Source organism: Equus przewalskii, chromosome 4 (genome assembly GCF_037783145.1).
Source record: "Equus przewalskii isolate Varuska chromosome 4, EquPr2, whole genome shotgun sequence".
Classification (NCBI taxonomy): Eukaryota; Metazoa; Chordata; class Mammalia; order Perissodactyla; family Equidae; genus Equus; species Equus przewalskii.
The window spans coordinates 71780124-71802396 of record NC_091834.1 but is presented as its reverse complement, the minus strand read 5'-3'; the positions used below and the strand labels follow the sequence as shown (position 1 = coordinate 71802396).

Sequence of the window (22273 nt, the reverse complement as noted above, 5' to 3'; positions counted from 1 at the left end):
CCCAATTATTCATGTTCTTCCCATGTGCAATCAGTTCCAAATGTGGTAAGTGGTAATGGATTCTTAACGGTAATTTAAGTCTTGCTTAGGTACACTTCAGACTACTGAGACAATGTAAGAGTAGATAATTTATGAAGAATATTCTTTGAAATACCATTCTCAAACTGAATATAACTCTCAAATTGACAGCTGCTTTAAATCAAGAAGGCATTTTACATATTCAGTGAATATTTCTTAAGATACTATTATATGCAAGGCTGCAAGTAAGACAGATATAATGCTATGTGGGGAAAGTCCTGGGCTGGCTAAAAAAGAGGAAAGAAAGAGGAAAAGTGTAATAGAAGAGGTAGAAATTTAAATGTGCTTTAAAGAGATGGTAAAAGGGAAAGAAACAACATGATTTACATTGACAAAGATGTGGGCAAGTGTAAGGCTTACAGGTAAAGGTATACATATTGGAGTAATGGGGAGAAAAGTTTGGATATTCGGGTTTTTTCAGATTCTGAAGAGTATTAAATACCAGGGTAGGCTGTATTTAGTCTTGTGGTCAGCCAGCTTGAAATAATGACTAAATATTTGGCAGGAAGGAATGCCTGCTGGGAGTTATACTGTAAGCAAAAATATCTGAGAATAAGAATTTAAAATTAGTGACAATAATCCTTTTTTATTAAATATTACATAATTGTAAAAATCTAAAATAACAGGTTACATGAATTTTACATTAAGAAGTTTATCGTGCTGTGGCAGAACAGACCCATGTTCATGTCCTGTATAATTCCCTCTTCCTGCATGTGAGCAGGACTGTGACTTGCTCCTAACCAATAGCACAGGCCAAAGGATACAGGATGGCACCTCAATGATTACATTACTACACATACACATATTCTACAAATATATACACATACATACAAGACTCTATCTTGTTAGCGTGCAGTAGAAGCTCTCCTGCGGGCTTTAAAGAACTCCATATAGAGAAGGCCATGGGGACAGAAACTATGGACAGCCTCTAGGAGCTGACGATCTCAGTCCTAGAAGTGCAATGAACTAAATTTTCCCCAAAACCAGTGAATATGGAAGAAGATCCAGAACTCCAAATGAAAATGCAGACTAGCCAATATTTGGATTTCAGACCCTAAGGTAAGCCTTGCCTGGACTCCTGACCCATGGAAACCGACATAATAAATGTGTGTTGTTTTAAGCGTCTAAATATGTGGTAATTTGTTACATAGCAATAGAAAACCAATACACATGCTAACCAAAACACAAAAAGCACATTTATAGAATTAACTCATTTTTACCATTTCATGGACCAAGATTAGAATGCTATGCAGGATATTTGCCAGGTGGCCTGGATAATACAGTCAATATCTGAAATTAATATGGAAGTAAATAGCAACTAAGTTTTTTTTTTAATGCTTACTATGGCTTTTATATGTATGCACACATTTAGTCCTCAAATCAACTCTATGAAGTAGGCATTATCTCTATTTTCTAGAGTCACAAATTAAGGATTGCAGAGTTTAAATGATTTGCCCGAGGTTTCACATATGGTAGGTTTGTTTTGGAACCATAACTGAAATCTACGTAATCTGATGTCCAAGCTTGCAGTCTCAACAGCTACACTCTATAGGCTCTCTATTCGTATTTGTCTTCACTCTGCTTCTTTTTGCCCAGGAATGTCAGCATATCATGTATCTGAATCACTGACCCAGCCCCTCCTCAGTCAAATAAGCTTCCTGCAGTCCATTTACTTTTCAATGATTTGACAATTAGAGCCAATATTTTGTCATGTATGATGCCTAATTTTCAATAAGTATTTACGAAACTTACAGCAATTTTTCCGTAAGTATGTGAATGTTTATTTCTACTCCACTGAAATAACTAAAATTGATATTTTATTTGGATTTAATACTCTTACAATGGAAATTCTGAAAATAATTGTGAATATCATGAAGTAAAACACACTCACCCAACTACCCATTTACCCATATACACAAACACTCTAAGTTGTATGAAACAACATTTTAGTTCCCATTGTATAAATATAACCTAGGGCAGGTTATTTAATCTCTCTGAGAGGTAAAATGGGGAAAATACTAAATAAATTGTTTCAAAATAAGAAGATTCAACCAAGTTTTCACTTTAGGGATTTTGGGGGGAAGAGAACAGAGGAGGGGAAAGTGAAGAAGAAAGTTAATATTTCTCAAAAACAGCTATGTATCAAGTGCTAAATTTGTACCGTAATCCAACGAACAGGTATATCTGTCCTTCATTTTACTGTTTGAAAACTAAGTGCAAAGATTTAAGGAAATTAACCAAGGTTGATAAAAAAAAAAAAAAAAAGCTAACAATTGGCTAAACCCATATCAATGGGAAAACATATCTACCAGACTCCCAAATCCTTACCTCTCCATCACTTCATTATTCTCTTATCATAATACCTCCAGCTCTCGGGTCCATAACTCTGTATATTTCCAAGAAAAAAAACTTTTCCAGAAAGTATTTTTCCATTAAGATGAACTACTGGCATTATGCATATGCATTATTTACATATGTGGTTGGTCTTCATTTAAAAACATTAAAAACTGCTACTATAAACATATGACTAGACAGAGTCTAATTAGCAAGTTCCAGAAGCAGTTTTAAGGACTAACTTCAGACACAATCATGTTCCCTTTTGGGAAGACTTGATTCCTAAAAATTGTTTCCTTCATGGTTCCATGATGTTCATTATCAAGTAACTACTGCTTAAAATCTAAAATCCCCCTGCTATTATTAAAATAAATGCCCTATTACTCAAAAAAATTACAATTTAAATATTAAAAGGTCTTACTAAGATGGAATGTATCAACATAACCACTATCTATAATAAGCATAAACTATAAAACTCAGCAAAAAAAGATTGTGTGTTAGCAGATATGGATTCTAATAACACTTAATTGTTGATTATTAGCTGTAAAATCACAACAAGCTATCCTACTTTTTCCAAATCATTTAAATTATTTGTCTTTTAGTTTTTCCACTTACTAAACAAGGGATAATAATATCAGCCTTACTTATATCACAAGAAATGCAAGAGTGAAATTAATGAGTTTAATGAAAGAGTAAAACGAAATAAAAACTTCCCAAAGTGATTCAAAAATCTTAAATGCTAAATCAACGTGGAATCATTTTGCTTGTACATGTAGCAAAATGATAAAGTAGACAAAATTGTAGCTAAAATACCTAAGAAATTTTTGACTATAATTCAAGCATATTGACAAAAATTCCTCAGGGAAGTTACGGAGTCTCGATCTGGAGAAAGTTTTAGAAATGGGTAGAGTAATGGAGGCAGACCAGTAAGGATCCTGAGGTCTGTCCTATACTTAATGGTGAACTCCCTTGATAAGGAATTCTGAGTGGATGGGCAAGAAAAGTAAAAGGATTCCTGAAGAAGCCAGGGCACCATGGTTCTCTCTTTGGGGATAAAGAGTAGGGAGAGAAATGATATAAACTCCTCACCTAAAATTTCTTTTAGTTTTTTTATAATTATATTATTACAGATTTGGCCACCTATGACATACTGTTGACTGATACTATAGTTCAAGAGTGACACTGAAAAACGACTTTTACAGAAATCTCATATATTGAGTAAGAGTGGGAAATAAAATCTGCACCTTTTGGAAATGTATCACATGCTGTTTCCATGGTCCTTGGGTTGTACCAAACAACGGATCTAAAGTTCTCTAAATTGACATTGTAAATACCAAGGAAAACTAACATTAGATTTAAAGAAGGTTAACATTAAAAAGAAAACAAATCCCTTCTAAACAGCTGACTTGCTGGGTCTCAAAGTTTACTAAAAAAAAAATCAAAGTTTCAAAAAATAATTACTAATATGTTATTCTCTTTATTTTCTGACATTTCTAGATCCCTCAAACCTCAATATCTATTGACTCTTAATAAAATAATACTGAAAACATCAGTATAAAAGGCCAGCATAATACTAAGAGAAAATATTCCAAGTGCTTTTCTTGCCTAATCATTTCCCTTCAATAGTTCAAAATCAAATTCACATTTCACACATATTTGTGCTGACTTTCAAAAAAAGTGAGACCAAGTTTAATAGGAAGAGAATGCACAGCAAGGAGTCAAAATGGGAAGCCCAAGAGAAGAGACAGTGGTACATATTTCTACTGCCATACTTGACATGTCTCTATGGTTCACTGATAACTTTTTTTAACTTTTGGGCAAAGATACTTAACCAAAAGATTAAAGAATAAAATAAACATTCGAAAAACAAGAACAAGCACAATGAGCAAAACAGAATTCTTTCCAAAAGGCCACTTACCTGTTTCTTACAGATCTTCCGCAAGACTTTCAAGTCAACCTTGATGCGGAGCCCTAGGCAAGTTCAATCCCAGCATCACAGTAGAGCAGCCCTGTTAATAGAGACAAACAATTGTCACTGCTTTGACAATTAACTCTGAATTTATGTCACAATTCATTCAATGACTTCACAGAACGTAAAACATATTCCACCTCAAATAAGGATAACTGTTAATGCATTCACTGTTTTGTGAATCTTCAAATATGTATGAAAATGCTTTTCCATGTTTTAATTTAGAGAACTTTAAATCCATTGTTGGGTATACAGCGAGGACCACGGAGACAGCATGAGAGTATTTCTAAGAAATGCAGATTTTATTTCCCACTCTTACATTGATTTGGCAGGTTTAAACTTTTGGTGATTAAACTTTATAATTTATAGAATAAAATTATTTATGTCTCAAGGTTCCCAAATGAAAACATGACTGATTTCAATTGCCTCTTCAAAATATACTTAATGAGCTTTGTAGACCTTTCCACAATTAGTAAATTGGACACAAGCATCTTCTCCTTATAATCACAATGTAGGGGTTATTACCTTAATACTTATTTGAATTTGTATCTTCCAGACCCGTTTCCCATTTCACCACTCTCTTTTCTAGTCTCTTACTTCTTTAATCTGAAATATTTACCTCATACCTTTCTTAGGGTAACCAAGTGTTCTGAAGGTCCAATAAAATTACAGGACTTCAAAGTGTACAGAGAGTAACTGGGTTTGGACTCATGCACTCACTCTGATTGACTGGTAGTGACCGCACGGACAGCTATGGAGACTCAATCTGAGTTTGCAGCAGGAAGGAGCACTGTGTTCAATTAGAATGTCTGTCATAGGCATTGAAAGGATGAATGACATCGAATGCCATCTTTGTTGAGCATTTAGACATTTCACTAATTTTACTTAAATCATTTCCAAGCATTTTTGGCTAAAAATCCTTTCTTCCAATGAAATCTTAGCGAGAGATCAATTAATCAAACAGATAAAAATGAAGTACTCTGGTTGAATCAGAACCTCAAATAGTGCTACCACTCTTCTTTCCCCAGCTAGCTTGGGGGTAATTCCACAAAGCCTTAGGTATTCTACGATGCATAACTTGAAACCATTGTTTAGTTAATCATAAATATTAAGGTAATTCAAAGTCACAAACATTAAGGTAATTTAAACTCCTGTTCTTCACATTCTAGCATTCTGTCTCTATTGTTTCTCTTGTCCGTATGTCTCTTAACGATAAAATTTTGCACATGAACAGGCTCTTGACTTTCCCTGTGTCAATCTTTCTTCCATAATTATTTCCAGCCTGCTATATGCCACCGAAAGAAACAGATTTCTTATTAGAGTGTAGCAGTCTAAATGATTTCCTAATTCTATATTGGTTTATTTTCCCTTTCCTATATTCATGGATATCAATTTTTCCTAAATCCACCCATAAATTCTAGATTTTTAAAGAAAATCTACAAAGCCATTTTAAAAGTATATGCTGTAAAAAGTCTATTAATATCAAAGTAAAATTCAAAAATGAAGAGCAAAGAGAAGGAATCACTCTTCATAATCAAATATTAGGATATACTACAAAGCCAGGTACAGACACAGGGATACAGAGGTCAGAAATAAGCCCACATGTCAATGAGAGCACTATATATTGTAAGGGTAATATCACAAAGTAAAAGAAAAGGTTAATGTTGAATCATTGTATGGAGAAAGAAAAATAGTCTCAGAATGGCAGAAAATAAACTTAGCTCCTTATTTTACACCATAAATAAATCCGAATTCCACTGAGATTAAAAAGTTTTAAATGTGAAAGTTATCTTTTTAAAGAAATCAGAAAAAATTCAGGTGACTATTTTTGAGACCCATAAGTAACAGACAATTCTGAAACAAGACCTATAAAGCATAAATAATAAGGCATAAAATTGATGGATTTGGCTAAATCAAAAGGAGAATTTTTCAGTGAAGGAAACCATAGATAAATTTCATAGATAAAGTAAGTGAAGACTTAAAACCAACAAGAAACTAATATTAAAATATATACTCAGAGGAAAACTAATAGAAAAATGAGCAAAAAACCCTGAAAAGGCAGTTTCTCAGAAAGGGAAGCCAGAATGGCTATCAAATATAGTTTAAAATGCTCAAAATCACTAGTTATCGGGAAGATGTAAATTTAAAAACCTATGAAATACCACTTCATGTCATCGGAATAGCATAAATTTGAATGCTGGATTCTATCCAGTGTAGGCGAAAATACAGAAAGATGAGCATTCTCATTTACTGCTAATGGAAGCATAAACAAAACAGTTTTTCTTAAAAGCAATTTGGAAGACCTAAAATGTCTATCCATTCTTCATGAACCCAAAACACCTTGTGCAGAACTCTACTGACAGTAGCGTACATTAGCTTAGATCGTACTTCACTTTTTTATTTACATGCCTTTCTCTTCCACTAGTTTCTCCATTTTCATTACTCAAAATTAAAGTCAAAAATTGGTAAGTCAAGAAATAGCAATAAGCATAAGCATACTATTTAAAATTATGGATGTAAATACCAGGAACTTGTTGCCCCTAGATAGCTGGACTGGGTAGCGAAAAGGTGCAAGGCAGAGGACTGCTATTTTTCATTATAAGTTTTTTGTTTTATTTGGCTTTTTAACTCTGTGCATGTATCTCTTTGATAAAATTCAAATTTAAATACAAAAGAAAAGGCAAGAAGCTAATTTTAAAAATAAACAAAGAAGATATCACCATTGCAACATACAGATTTTACTTACAGAAGCATATATTATTTTAGTAACTTAAACCTCAAAAAACAAAAAATAAAAATAAAACGTATAGATTATTGATCACAGTGATCATAATGATTACTTAATTATATGCCAAATAACCACTTAAGAACCAAATAATGACTTAATTATACAAAAAAACTTTATTAAAAAAAAAAACACAACTTAAGCCAGTAAAGGAAAATAAGATAAATTGGAAAAGGCAAAACCAGAGCTGGAGAGGCTAATTAGAATTGTCGTACATGTACACATTCACACACGGTGATTGGTCGCTGACTATACACCAGGCATTGTCCAGGCACTGAGATAAAGCCACAACCCTATTCTCAGAGCGTGCAGCATAGGGAGGAATATGCAGGGGACGATTTCTACAGCGTGCTGAGCAACACGGTCTAAATACAGGAGCAGCACGCAGTTTAAGCCAAGACAGTCAAAAAAGACTTCCTGAATAAAAGGATCTCTATACAGTTTACATTTACAAACACTCCCTTTTCTAATTTCTTCTAGCCTTTTAAAGTGGGTGATGTATTTATTTAAGGTTTGCTGTGGTAGAAGAGGAGAGCATCACTCAGACATTCCCAGAGAGTTTAACCTGTCTTCTTTAAGAAACGGTATTAGATGAATTGTTCACAATTACTAGTGGTTTAGTTTTGTTGTATTTATTTACTTTTTTCTAGGAACTTGATATTCAAGAAAGAGATTTAGTTTTCTAATCTGTTACTTGGAACTCTTTGTTAATATTTTCTACCTTTCTGTTTTTTAATTAACAAAAATGAAGATATGTCCTAAAAGAAATACTATCATTTAATTGTTTTCTAAACAAAAAGAAAAAAATTACATCATACAAAGCTTAAGTGTAAAAAAAGTCTTTTGAATTCTACTGCAAAATAGCATAATAGAAAACCTTTACTCTAGTGAATTTCACAATTTGGAAGATATGCTAAAAATCTGAAGTAAATAAAATACATTTGTTATATAGGTCATAATGTGTAGTTGATGTTCAAAAGTAAAAAATATGCTAACATTTTAAATACTATTTTCATATTATAGAGTATAGATTTTCTTGGAGAATAGTGAGTACTAAGAATTAATATATTATCTCAAAAGAAGCTAGTTAACCACAGCCAAATAAGAGAAGGTAAACAACTGCTCATTGGTTACAAAGGCTGATAGTATAACCAATATTTTAGTGAACAGAAAATAATTAAACAATCAAACCCTGGCAAAACAACAAAGTCATGAGTTTAATTCTAGTTGTTAGGTAACAGAGATGTATGCTGGTAGGATAAAAGAAAGAATGGGGACAGCCTTTTTTTTTCAGAAGGCAGACAGTCCACATTCTATATGACTAGTTCTTCTATTCCTACCAAAGCTTATGAAGGGGTCTGCATCTTTTTTGCATCAGGCATTTACATGAGAGGAACATCATACCATTATCATTTCTAGAAAGGCTGCAAATACCAAGAAAAGAAATAGCTAAGATTTTTGAAAAGTTGGTTCTGCAAAGGCTAGATACTGTGAAACTGCCAACAGAGATACAGAGCGCTCACTACAGTTAGTATCCCAACTCTGATTAAAGCGGGGTGAACTCTACAAGGGCAGGGAGTTTTGCCTGTTCCATTCACTTTTGAGTCCAATAAACCTAAACTACTGCCTGGCACGTAGCAGGCACTTAATAAATATTTCTGGAATGGATATATTAATCTAAAGACCAATCAACAAGGACCTGGATAGGCATGAGAATTTAAAAGGGAAATTTTAGGTAGAATAGACAGTGGATCTAAACCATGAGGGAGATACTGCCCTTGGGTAATCTTGGTTCAAAATTTAATTCAGTGATTTTTCAAGAGAGATAAGACATGAAAACAATGAGTGTTTTGTCCCACTGCCTTAATTTAATATGGCACAATATTGTTTTGGGATTTCAAATAACATTAATGATAACATACATTGTGGAGTTTATTTGAGTATGGAATAAGGTTTTGAAAGTTTGAAAACTACTGATATAACCTATACATTAATAAAGTAGGATTTTCAGTTTTGGTAGTTAATACTGGAGCCATACTGTAATGACGACTGCATTATGATGCAAAGCTATGAAGCACATACAAACATACACACATAAATACTAATTATAGCTAATCTGCATGAGATTTCTTCCATGAGTTTGGTTTTCAAATCATCATTCTGTCATCCTTATAGAGTACGAGGTAAAAAGAGATCCCTCAGAATTGCTAAGAAGAGGTACTTCAATTACCAAGAAAACCTATATTCACTGTTATTTTAGCTACATTGGGTAAATCATGTAAACATCATCTCTACAGAATGGGGCCAATGCAAGAGTTACTCTTGTTTGATTGACCTACGCCCTAGTTAAGAGCATCTGGATCTAAGAAGGTGGAGCAAATGAGGCTTCAGGCTCCACCACATCCCCATCAAACCATTATGGAGATACAGTCATAGGAACTGAATTGAGATGAAAGTTCACCTGGAAAACAATTGAGGCCACAATGAAAGTTAAGTTTGCTCTCATTATGGGCACAGTTCAAAATATATTTATTCAGGGATATGACAATTTTATTCTCAGCCACTTTTTACATTGATTAATCTATTTCTAGCTTTGAACTGAAAATATCTATAATTTATCAGCAGGTTTGGTCAGAGAATGTAAAAATCAAAATTAAAACAATAAGCAGACAAATAATACTGAAAGGTGGAAGGGGAGCAGGCAGTCATGAAAGGCAGGGGTAATGCTAGGACGCTGACTTGTAGGATTCTGCTTTCTTGGACTTCACTGAGAGCAAAAGTAAGAGCCGCCTGGTGGAAGTGTGTAAAAATGCATTACCATAGTTACACAAATATGTAAAAATACTTTATAACTAAATTTCCTTTATTTCTAATTTTTTATTGTGGTAAGAACACAAAATGAGATCTAGTGTCAATAAATTATTAAGTGCACAATAAAGTATTGTTAGTTGCAGGCATAACGTTGTACAGCGGAGCTCTAGAATTTACTCATCTTGCATAATGAAACTTTACACCTGTTGAACAGCAATGGTTGAAATTTCAAATTGCATAAAAGACTTTCTTCATCTTTAATCCCTGCAGTTACTGAACACCTACTAAGTACCATGTTTGTTATCTGCTGGAGACACAGAGATCAAAGATACTCTTCCTGCTGACTGCTTCAGGACAGGTTAAGCACGCAGTAAATACGCTTTTGAATGAATGATATTCCCTGAAACCAGAGACAGACTATAAGTTAAAATATGATACCTTGTAAGCAAAACTAAGCACATGGTGATACTGACTATAATAGCAATTTGCCATGTGAAAATAATTATTAGGCAAGTGGAGAAAGTGACACACTTGTCAGAATCAAAACTAAACGCCCTTCTGAATCTCTCAAGAAGTAACAAAAAGAATAGTTCTTATATTCTAAAAGCTAAAGGTTTTTATGTATATATAACTTTTTATCTCCATTTATATAAAAAAAATTACTGGAAGCCAATCATTTTGATGACATTTGAAGTTAGAAAAGGGCTCATCAAGCAGACATGCCTCACTTTTCATAGGACACACAACTTTAACAAAAAACTTTCAAGCTTATTAGAACTAGATTTTTAAAATGATTATATCAATTATTTGAATTAGAACTATTAAAGTCATATAAAGCATAAACATGTAAATACATGCTGCCACAACAAACTGAATAATAAATTTCCAAAATAACAAAAACTGTTTAGTATTTCCAATAGGCTGTGGAACAGAGAAAAATCACAGTCCTCTTGACACCACTACTAATAGAGCAAATTATTAAAAATTGGAGAAGGGAAGAAAAGTACTTCTGGAAATAAAATTAAAGTGTGAATTCTGACCCCAAATTCAGAAACTTTTGCCACCATACGTAATAAGTTGAAAACAAGCTCCTGGGTTCAAGCACAGGCTGGAGTTGATTTTAATTCGTTCTATAGAGGCATGTGCTCAGTGGGAGCTCAAAAAATACACCACTAACTTAATAAAAGAGAAGTCCTTCAAAAACCACTTTAGTTTTTATTGTTATTTTTGACTGAGAGTACAAGACTAAATTAGAGGACTATGGTGAAGAAATATATTCAAGAACGCTGCTACTAGAATTAGTAAAGCAGGGTTAAACACACTCGGATTATACAGAACAACACATAGATGTGATTTTCTTTCACAGTCTTCACTGCAGTACGAAGCCTAACCCTTAAAAAAACACATCAGACATCAAATGCTTGCTTGCTTTCTCTTCTTTTGTTCTCTTCCTCATCCCTTCCTGTTTCTATACTTCTCTCCTTTCCTTGTTACTTCCATAAGAAAACAAGACAGCTCATCTTCCTTTCCATGTTGATCAACCTGTTTTTATATTAACAGAGGTACCAAGTTTAGTACCAGGTCAACATTTACAATCCTCAGAACAAATCCCTGGTTCTGTAGTTTCTCATTTTCCTCTCTTATTTTTGGTGGCAAGAAGGTCTCATTTTCAGCAATATAACAGAGTGCTCAAGTCTGTAAACAAGACTTTGAGAGGTAAGTGGGCACAGTAATGTGGATGAAAATGACTCCTCGGCCGCCTTCCTGATGCTGGAGACAGTTTGTCCATCTCTTTCAAACCAGAAGAAATGTGATGCAGGCAGTCTAGAGAACCAGAACTCCAACCTTAGGGAAAGACTTTTACACTCGGTAAGAAATATTTAGGATATTGGGAGTTGCAGGATTTCCCAGTCATTTGAGGGATAGATAGTCACAACTACATAAGGAGCCTGATGGCCCTGGATGACTTGGAATTTTCATGTTTTCTCTACCACTTGTCAAATGACTCCATCCCCAAATTCCTTTGGCAAGTTTATAGTCCTAATCTGATACCAGTTCTACCACAATACAAATGTATTTACCAATAAGGAGTATCCTTTACATATTGATGTTTTGTGATAAAAACTCTTCAAGGGTAACACCAGCATATTGTCATCCAGAATAGTATTTGTTTCATAAATGCTAAATGAATATTAAAGATACTTAAATTTATGAAATTCTGGCTTCCTACCTATCCACAGCTTTTTATTCAATACTCCTATTTTCTCTAACTGACTATTCAGCTGAAGTTCCACCAACACAATACCTCCATTATCTAACCTAATCTATGCACCAGGTGAGAAGGCACGCCCATTTTACAGTACTCAATCTCCCTTCTAATTCAGCTTACTTCATAGATCTATATATTTTATCTGTTTAGAGAAGCTGTTCTATATATTTACTAAAGTAAAACAACACAGGTATGTTCCTTATGAAACAAAATGCTTTGATAGATTGAATTTTCTTACGTAATCTCAGATCTCACTCAATAGAAGGATGCAATACAGATTGTTCAAATTTCAGGCTGACAGTTTTAACAAAAACATTACCTTCTTTTTATTTTTTTTCTTTCATTAAGAGAAGCAATCATCCTTTATTAGTTATCTCTTATGTTGTTTATTTACTCATTGTTGACAACAATTATTAATCATCATATGATTCTGGAAGTTTATTTTATTTTATGTCCCGGGTGAATGCTCTTCTATCTCTAGGATGAGATTCATATAAAGGCCCCAATGCATTACAATTACTAAGAAATAGTCCATTTCATAGATAAAACCATGTATTATGCCAATTCCTCTTCCTGTTTGTTTTTAGAAAAATCAAAAGTTGATGGACACTTTAGCAACATACAGTATGAAATAAAGCAAATTATCAAGCTCAACAAGTGGGAAAATTTACATGAGCTAACATTCACAACAGCATCTTTGGTTCTAGAATTGAAAAAGAGATTATGATTTTATAAACACATTGTCAGAAATTTTACAAAACACTATCTTTTCAAATAATCACACAAATGCATCTTGAATATTGACAGGGGAGAGTGCCAACTTGACAGGACCGCACCCTTTTATGTCTATTTTTGTTTAGCTGAGAATCTACAGGACAGTCTGCCAAGTATAATCAGGTCCTTTTTTTCGAATTATTTTTAGCTACAAAAATATATACCCAGTCAGACGTTTATCGAGGATTTCCTATGTGTAAGCACTGTGCTAGGAGCTTCCCAGATACCAAACCAAAGTGACAAGTTACTCGGTAGGCAATCATAATAAAGACATATCCCTGAAATTTCCGCAGGAAATTCAAAACCCCATTCTCATACCATTTTCTGAATTATCTTAAAGTACTCTGCACTGCATATCATGTCAAACATTTTAAAACCCATTTTGGAAGCACCAATTTGAAGACTCACAGAAGCATTATCAAAGGCAAAAAAAATATTTGCAAGTATACCCATTTAGCTACTGAACATGTTTCTCAATGATCCAACGCTGCTAAATTCTTATTACCCCGTATCAGTCCTCCTTACAAAGAACTTTCCTGATGAAGTTAGTTATCTGTCAGTGAGTTCTAACTTTGAAGCACTTAGGTATCTAGTTCAAGAACCTGAATGAAAGGGGAGAAAACTCGATAAACGCTTTAGACTTTCTTAATGTGGTTGTATTCACCATTTCAGGTGTTAATTTTAGCAACTCCACTATTTATTTTTACTTCCAAAACTTCCACAGAACTATTGGATTAACAAAGATTAACTGATAATTAATATATCTGGATACAATGCATTTTTAGAAACAAATAGCTCTTCTCATTTGGCCTATTGATCTACAAAATCTCATAGGATGTATTTAAAGAGACATATCTTATACCTGGCTAGAGAACTGTTACAGTTATTATCTGTGTGTGTCCACATTACATCATAGAGTGAGAAAATTAATTTATTGTTGAGTCAATTACAGAAATAAGAAGCACTCTAGATAAGCTAGCAATTTCTGTACTGTATAATGAAAACTTATACTTGGAAGGATACAATTAAATTCGGTTTACATTCTAGACAAATAAATAGTAATTTGAAAATTTACTGAGATTTTCAACTATAGTATTTTAAAAATAAGTGGAGTTTCTGGTTGACTCTCAAATACAACCCAGAAAATTCAATTTTACAGAATTACCTTTCCTTGCATCCGGACTGACCAAAATATTTTTTCTTTCTGTTTTCTGGTATTTTTTTGTTTATTTATTTCGTAAAACTGAACACAGAAGCGGTCATTAAACTCAGGCCACGAACTACTCGAAGACTATGATTAAGCCATTGTACCAAAGAAATAAGAAAGTCAAGACAAGTACCTGCCATGCAAGTAAGCTCTCTAAATATTTGTCTGAAAATGAATGAATGAATGAACAGAAGATCATTACTTTGAAAACATATGGCTCCATACATAAAATGAAGTAATTTCTGATGGACAATCTGAAATGTATCCCTAATACTGGTGGAGAGAAACATAATTCTGAAGTGCATGTCTTATTGATAGTGATGAACACCAGAAAGACCAAGGGGCTTTAAAAATACGTTAAAAAGAATTGCATTAACTCATTTAAGACATTCATATTAGTAGGATCATAATTTAATGATACTAAACTAAATTTTGAATCAAGAACAATAGGATCATGTAGTTTGTGTATCAAATATAAACCATTTAATTCAAGAATAGCATGTACTAATAAATAAGGAAAAGGACATTTTTACTTTCTCATTTGGCATTTTTAATTTTCATTACAAATGTCAAATACATTCCTTTTTACAGTTATTTATATTACAAATAATTATTTTCCTGTCTTTTTATCCCTATTAAAAATATCAACAACATGACTACCTTTTAAAGAATTTACATTTATTTACAACAATATATTGGTCTCCTGCTACATCCCTAGGTGTACCCTAAGCTCTAAATCATATCAAACTCTTTGTCAGCAACTTCTATACATAAAGTATGTGCATTACGTAGTTTATTTACGTAGAATATCCAGTTGCAAATGACATGACTTCATGAATTGAAGCAAAGAAAACCTCTTTATGGACTGTTCAGTTAGCCCCAAGGAAATCAAACTTTTATGATTGATATTTAAGATATAGATAAATAGTTATATGTCAATTTTATCTCGATTTAAAAAAAGATACAGCTAAACACAATGAGCTAGTGTTGTCTTTATATAATGCTTAATCATTGGTCTGATTTCTCCAAAACAAAGGGAGAACTATTTTCTCCTCAACTGTCAATCATAGTTTCTTTAAAATACACATTCAACAAAATACATGCTCAATAAAAGCAAAACTTTGTTTCCTTGCCTTTTTTATAGCTCCTATAAGTTAGTACTGCTAATCTATAGTAGTGAAAATCCAGAAACAAATATTAGGAAACACACACACCCCCACACACACAGAGTCCCTGAATAGGCCTACACACGTTTTTCCAATTCTTTCTTTAAAAGCAGTAATAGTGCCACAGAGTCGCAGGACCAAAAATGAATGACCTACTGACACAGAAGTTGTGTCTTCTGTGGAGACCCTGGGAGTCTGAAATGGATTTTCTCCATTTTAGGCTGTGAGGGGTGCAGATTTTACTAATCATCAGAGTGAGTAGTGGCACTAACAGAACATACTAAAGAAATAAGGGCTTTAAGAACACCAGAAGCAATATCTCTAGGATCACGGCGCCAGCAAACAGGACCTGCCTGTTCCCACTTGCTATGCTTTTTCTTAAAACATTATATTCTGACAGATACTGCATTTTTGTTGACAAAACGTCTAATACATAGCTTGCATACAACCCTGAGTGGTAGTTCTCAAAATGTGAGTATTTTTGCACTCAATCTGAATGTTTTTCTTCTTCTTTTTCTTCTCTCCAAAGCCCCCAGTACATAGTAGTATATTCTAGTTGTAGGTCCTTTTGGCTATGCTATGTGGGACACTGCCTCAGCATGGCCTGATGAGCAGTGCCATGTCTGAGCCCAGGATCCGAACCAGCAAAACACTGGGCTGCCGAAGCAGAGTGCACGAACTTAACCACTCGGCCATGGGGCCAGTGCCTCAATCTGAATTTTTAATCTGAATTCTTGTTTGCCTAGAGTCTAGTCAAATAAACACATTCTAATATTACCCTACATGTGAGTAGATTGCCTCTCCAACAAACACCTATAACCACATAACAATCTTAACTCCATGCCCTACCAGGTAGCCCATAAGTACAGTGCTTTGCTGAGTTGATTATAATAAATTCCATACATGAAAAGTACAATTCCAATTTACATCTTAATGTCCACCAACAGATGGACGGATAAACAAAATGTGGTGTAGGCATACAATGGAATATTCTTCAGCCTGAAAAAGGAAAGAAATTCTGACATATGCTACAAAATCGATAAACCTTGAAGACATTAATGTTAAGTAAAGTCAGTCACAAAAGGACAACTACTGTATGACTCTTCTCATATAATATACCTACATTAGTGAAATTCATAAAGACAGAGTGGAATGGTGGTTGCCAGGGGCTGGGAGAGGGGTAAACGGGGAGTTACTGTTTAATGGGTACAGAGTTTTAGCTTTGCAAGTTGAAAACCGTTCTCATAATGGTTGCGCAAAAATGCGAATGTACTTACTATCACTGAACCATACAGTTAAAAATGGTTAAGATGGTAAATTTTATGTTGTGTATATTTCACCATAATTTTAATTTATTAATTTACATGTTCATGCAGGAGTAAGTCTCTAAAATTAAGATATTTTGATACTTACAATTTAATGAGGAACACTAAGTGAAAGAAATGGAAGATGTTGTTTGAAATCTGACAAAATTTTCAAAAAGTTGTTCATAAGTTTTTTATAGGAAAGGTTATCAAGAAGAGAGTTAGTAAAGGCTGCTTTCCTTAGGATCTAGGAAGCTGGTATTTTTAAGCGCTGAAACGATAACTTTTTCAGTTTTAGCAAGTGTACTCCTAGGATGCTCCTGGCCATAAGAACATGATTTGGGGAAAGCAAAATTTTCATTTTAAGTGCAACTTCTCTAAAGCATTTTCTGATACCCCATTTCCATAGAAAGATTTGCTCATTTGCTACATTTTTCTTCTAATGAACCCTACTCAAACATTTTATAGCACGTTACAAAATGCTTATGACACTAATTTGTTTACATTTGATCACCTACTATGAGACATTAAGCTCCTCCAAGATCTTTCAAACATCTAATTCACAGATGGCACTAAATGAATTTCTGTTAAGTAGACTGGTAATTGAACAACTGAATAATTTTATCCATTACACAAATAATTACTGAGTACCTAAAATATGTGAAGTTCAGTAGAAATACAAAGATTAAAAATTATATGGTCTCTGATTCAAGAAATTAAGCAAATCTAGTAATCTTCCAAATATATTAATACTGTAAACCTCATATTTTTTAAAAGATACAAATAAAGAACCAGAGGTAGTGTTCATAAACAAGAATGATCACATACTGTTTGAGGTGAAGGGAGAGATCAGGAAAGGCCTGATGAAGGACTTGGCATCTCATCTAAACATTAAAGAGTAGATGACATTTAAATAGGGATAGGTAGGAAAATATGAGCATATTTGTGAGAAACAACACTAGGATAGTCACATGAGGTTACAACAGAAGTTCTCAGACCTCTTTGTTCTCAGGTTACATTTACACTTTTAAAATTATTATGAAACCTCCTCCCTCAAAAACAGCTCCTATTTAAGTGGATAATCTCCTTTTATACTTACTTTATTAGCCATTAAACTGAGAAATTTTTAAATCCCAAGACTAGACAAGTACATATTCCATTAGTTGTCAGAGCAATGGCATTATCAAATGTCATTTAACCTCTGGACAACTCTATTGTATATTCATCAGAGAAGAAGAATGAAAAGAGTGAAAAAAACAAATAAGATCTTAATAATAGTATGAAAATAGCTTCGACCGCACAGCCACCTTGAAAGGTTCTTAGGGAGCCTAGACTCCCTAAACCACTTAAAGAAATGCTCGGTTACAGAGTGGGAAAGACTTAAGTACGGAGACTAAACAGACAGAGCTATAACATGCCCAATTTTACTTGAAGGCCAAGCTACAGATTTTAAAACATAAATATTAAAGATTTTTGTACAAAACAGCCGGTGAGCCACCTTTAGAGGGATTCATTTAGAAGGACAGAAATGGGTACGAAGGTATGGGACAGCAAACAGGCCAGTTAGAAGCCTATGGAAGAGTTGACCAAGGGCAAGTAATAAGTACATGGGGACAGTGCTGGAAGAAAGAAGAAAACAGAAGCATTTTAAAGGAGCTACAAACGTTACAAAGAATGAGGAGATAATGTAGGATGGCATAGTATTAGGAAGCCAAAGGAAGAATAAGTTTCAAGGTGAGACTGGAGAATTATGCAGGCATTTTAAAGTCAAGAAAAGCAATGATTAAGAAAGGAAGTCATGAAGTCACTGGTGATCTATAAAAACTAGTGGATATGATTGACCAGAGGACAAGATACTGAGGGGAAAATGGAAAGTGAGGAAGTTTTGCATAAGCATAGATGACTAATTCTGAGACTTTGATAATGAACAAAAAGAAAGTGAGCAATAGATGTGAAATTGAGTTAAAGAAATTGGTGATGAGGAAAAGACTGAAGAAAGCAGGAATGACAATGGAGCTAGGTTTCAAAGGAGTTAGGAGGAAATTAGGTCAAGAGAATAGACAGAAAGTGTTGTTTATCAAAAGATAAAAGCCCCTTCTTTCCTCATGAGACAGAGCTAAAAGGAGAAAGTTGGCTAAGAGTACAGGGAATTAGCTGATAAGAGAAAAATGAGCCGAGGAACGCACAGAAAGGAAGAATGACGCAAGTTGGCAGGCAGAAGATCCTGAGGAGAAACAGAACTAAGGTAGAAAGAAAAGAAGGAATTAAAGGAGAAGAAAGGTAAGAAAATGTGTAGTTACTATTAGTATGCATGATCTCCAGAGAGGAGAGACCGCCAGAGACTGAAACCCCAGGATTCCAACTGGAATGCTAACTAGATGGTTTCCTGGGAAAACGAAATAAATAAATAAAGATTTACACTAGATCTCCACTGTCCAATATGGGTAGTCTTTACCCACATGTTACCATTTAAATTTATTAAAATTAAATAAAATCTAAAATTCAGTTATTTAATAACATTAGCTAGATTTCAAGTGCTCGATAGCCATAAGTGGCTAGTGGCTACCACACTCTACAACGCAGATATCGAACATTTCCAACATAACACTAAGTTCTATTGGATACAGATGCCCTAGATGTATTTATTACAAGGGTAGAAAATAATGCATTATAAAGTAGCTAGTAGTTATTGTGTATTTAAGATGCATCAGAAAGTGTACTAAGCAATTCACATATACGATTGTGTTCAATCCTCGCTATGATCTTTTGAGAGAGGTTCTATTACATTCCCATTTTACAGATGACAAAATAGAACAAGAGAGACAAATAATCTGCTTGAGCTCACACTGTAACAGAACTAAGATTGAACCCCAGGAGTTCCTGACTCCAAGGATAGAGGAGTAAGGAAGAAGAATAATCTTTTGAAAGTGATAATATTCTAGCAGTTTAAAGATTAATTGTCTTTTCCTTGGATAATCAGAATACTATGAAAATACACCAATAACAAGGGTAGAAAAGGCTACACGAACAAATATAATTTATATTAATGGAAATAAAATATCTATGCAGTATTAAAGTTTCAACCTGAAATGTTTTAAATTAGAAAGTTACATTATCATAGCAACTTTAACTCACCCAGCTTACTTTGTGAATTCCTGTCAGGTGGGAAAGTTACTGTTGCCATGGAAACCACCACAATACTACTATTTTACACATATATAACACCTTTCATCTGATGAGCTCAAAGAGACTTATAAACATTAATTCATTAATAGTCCTTTTTATTGAAAGTGCATCAAAATTTACCTAACGGCATACAACAACAATTGCCGATCAAACAAAAGGAAACTTTATTACTCCCTAACAGATTCACACAGATTATCCACCATCTCCTACAATTTGAAAGGGAAGAGAGAGACAGTAGTCTTATACAGACATTCTTGTTCCTTGTACCAAACTGAAAACCATCTCCTATTGTTTTATTGTCAAAAATGTGCAGCTCTTCTTCCATCCACTCTTTAATCTCTTTCCTCATGTGTTCAGCTAATTGCCTGGGAATGTCTTTTAAAACACCATTACACAAACTTACCTATGCAGCTCTAACCACTAAAATATTCACCAGCAGAAATCTGCTTCTTTCTTTATGACCTCATTTTAAACTGAGAAGAATAAAACTTTTAAAACCTAAAGATTTTTTGGCGTTTAATTAAAAGTTTGAAAACTGAAAAGTGAGAAATCCTAAGCTGTTCATAATGATTTTTGTTCTTAAGCTATTAAAAATAAAGTAAATATTTGTTTTGATACTCTAAAAACATAAAACACCAGGATAAAAAATTAGGTCAGTGAAATGGTCTGTTCAGCATAGTGTTTTGTGTTTAATAGAGTCATCAAAGGATATTTCACATAATTACAACTTAGACAATTTTATGAAGTTGCTTTCAAAAGTAAAGGTAACTTGCCTCTAATAGCTTACTAAGATCTATCACTGAAAAATGTAGGCAAACCCTTCTGAAACTTGTTTATGCTTTTCAATTGGTGCACTTTACTATTTTCTGAACTAAAATCATTTCTGCCACATTCTATCGGTCAAATGAATTCATGATGCCATCCCTGACTCAAGGGAACGGAGAAACAGGCTTTTCATGGGAGGAGCTGCCCAGTCACCTTGTCAAAAGACCTGCATTCAAGGATAGGAGGCCCATTTTTTGTAAGCTACCACAGATGTTCCCATTTTTTGTAAGCTACCACAGATGGAAATCTTTCTAAGATGTATTATGTTTAGACTTCTTATAAAGGATAATTCAGAATATTATCAGGAAAACCCATCATTAAACAAGGCCTTCATTTTACAATTCTGTATTTTAAGCTTTGTCTTTTTTCTCAATGTCAGGTTTCTAGCTGTTATCACTGCTCCGGCCCTAAGGATCCTATCCATTACTTCCGTATTAATCTTCCTCTCCCAACACAGACACAATTAACTTGCTTCTCCCGTTGGAAGCTTGTTTTATGACTGAGAAACCATATAATACAAAAGCTGTTGGTCATATACTCTCTAAATAAGGACTGAATTAAGAAGTTAGTAGGTAGCTCTGAGACTCAAACGTCTTTCTCTGGTTACTATTATGTTCTGCCTATATCTTTCATTCCTACTCAAAGAATCACTTTCTATGGAAGGTGACATTATGAGGAATTCTTTCAGAGAATTGTTTTTCCCTCAGAAACCAAATCTATTTTAAAACGTTAGGTCACTGAACATAATCGGCCCAAAGCACAAATTTTTAATGACCTGTTTCAGTGTAAACAGCTTTAATATACCTTGGAATAATTATTCTTTTTGGAAACCAGTTTGCCTAAAATATTTATTTGTTAAACAGTTTGAGTTTTGAATTCTGTTGCTCTTCATCAATAACTTTTTAACTTCATTTGTATTCTCCAGTTATTCTACTTCTACTGTTCATCGGTTGAAATGGTCATCAAAATGTAATAAGCTGATCGAAGACTCTCAGATATTACTTTAGAATAAGCCTATTCCTTTTATGAAAGATGCATCTGTATTTGACTTTGTAAGATAATAAATTCAGGAAAAACCCAACTGGGACCTCTAACATACTCTTCTACAATATATGAATTTTACACTAAATAAGACTACTATATTCTCCTCTTCAAGTGGAAGACACATTCCCACAGGAAATGAGATACTAAACTATTAATAGCTTACCCAGGTTTTCTCTGCCTACTATGGAACCTTAAACTTCATCACAGTCTAAGCACTGTAAAACATTACAATTTATGTTCTTATAAATGAAACTCTCTAGATGTTCTTCAGCTAGTCTACTCAGCCAATGTTTCTGATGTTTTTAAGATAGAAAACTTCTTCTTCACATTCAACCTTGAAAAAAGACAATGTCAAACTCAATTTATAAGTCAAAAAATATTGTCACAAGCACTGCTATAAGGTTTGTAGTGTTTTAAAATGTTATGGCACTAACTGAATAGTTATGATAAGTAAAATTACTGACAGTGTTTTTTTTCTTTTTTCTTTTAATTTCAGGATGTGCACATTGATGCTGTCTTTA

At 33.8% G+C, this 22273-nt stretch overlaps 1 protein-coding gene across 40 annotated transcripts in view; it reads right to left on the bottom strand.

Moving 5' to 3' along the window:
• The window catches only part of FOXP2 (forkhead box P2), a 510571-nt gene that overhangs the window by 348558 nt on the left and 139740 nt on the right, over positions 1-22273 (bottom strand). For all 40 annotated transcript variants that reach the window (XM_070616298.1, XM_070616302.1, XM_070616303.1 and 37 more), the window contains one exon: positions 4331-4421. The gene's annotated coding sequence lies outside the window, so the exon portion shown is untranslated. The remainder of the gene's footprint in view (positions 1-4330; positions 4422-22273) is intronic.